General features: G+C 34.6%; 1 pseudogene; it reads right to left on the bottom strand.

Annotated features, from left to right (window-relative positions):
- The window catches only part of LOC119586597, a 17773-nt pseudogene that overhangs the window by 7024 nt on the left and 9308 nt on the right, over window positions 1–1441 (bottom strand).

The following is a 1441-nucleotide window of genomic DNA, read 5'->3' as shown; positions in this document are numbered from 1 at the left end:
TAGATATCTAGATCTCACTATCTTACTTAGTATTTTTAGTAATAATAAATTAATGCCATTTCAAATAAAACTTGGATGAGAACCTCGTTGACATGATAATTCATCACATACTCTATTATACTTATACTATAACAGCTAAAACCTAGACTTGCATCCTAATTTTATAGTGGGATACCAAGAATAACCACATCATAACAACCTTAGACTGTTGTTCTTCAAAGCATTTTTGTCTAGTAGTGGTTTTCCCAATCCTCAATTTACAATAAATTATCATTTGGCACAATGAGATTGCCAATTCGATTAGTCCTTTCATTCGTACTCGTCCCTTTCAAATACCAATCACCAAGGGTAATTGGGAGCCAGGCATTTTATGGAGATCTTCTTCTCACCTCCTGCCGTTTGTAACAGGAGTCCCACTAAATGGTGCTCGTACAAGAACCCTGGAATTTGAATATAACTCAAGAAACTACATTTCATGGTTCAAATATCTATGACATAAAGTACACTAGCACATTCCCTCTCACACTAAAGGTGCATTTAAACGTTTGATATTTTCTGAATTATAAGTATACAGCATTTTTCACAGAGTATATAAGGAAACACAATCAATGTACAAGCTAAACATTTTAGAAGGTATTATAATTAATGCTGTGGCGTGTGCTGACTATAAATAAAATAATGAAGGAGAAGAGCACTGAAGAACGCCAAACAGCCAAAGACCTATTCATTGTATTGCTATTTGTTCATGCAGGATCCTTCATTCAACTTTGGGATTTTGGTGGAGGGGTGGATGGATGCTTGCATGTGTGGAGGTACTGTGTGATTACTGGTTTAACACTAGTAAAATGAAATAATTTAATAGCCGTCTATATTTACCTTAATTGTCTCCCTCCTCCACAAGACCCATTTGGAGACGTATCACCAGAAAAATGGTGCAGTTATTTCTGATTTTAATAAATTCATCTTCTGAATCAGGAGTGAGTCTTCAGGTAATGATGTTTCCCTCACTAAATCTGAAAACAATGCTTAGTAAGTAAGAGTTAATAATCACTTTATAATTTTCTAAATAAAATGTATTAATATTCCATGTCATCAACTCATTAACCTGTCAAGTACATGTCCTGGTCCACTCTGTTTTGTCTTAATTTTATTTGTACAGAATAGATGGTTCTACAAGGCTTGGTTACCAAAGGACATCATTTGTAGACTCTATAGACCTCAGCTGATTTGAAAAATAAAAAAAAAGGGAAAAAAAATTTTTCCCAAAGTCGAGAAAATAGCATATAAGTAGGCTAGTTACTGATGTCCGTTAAAGACTATGCTCATGCAAGCTATTTGCATAAACACAATATCCTAATGCTGGTAGACATGCACGTATGTACATGTCTCTCCAGCAGGAATGAGTTACCTGCTGGCACTAAGTACAATCAGTATTTAATGT

This window comes from Penaeus monodon, chromosome 21 (genome assembly GCF_015228065.2).
Source record: "Penaeus monodon isolate SGIC_2016 chromosome 21, NSTDA_Pmon_1, whole genome shotgun sequence".
NCBI classification, from domain to species: domain Eukaryota; kingdom Metazoa; phylum Arthropoda; class Malacostraca; order Decapoda; family Penaeidae; genus Penaeus; species Penaeus monodon.
Note: the sequence above shows the minus strand (reverse complement) of the source record. Positions and strands in the feature narration are given on the sequence as shown.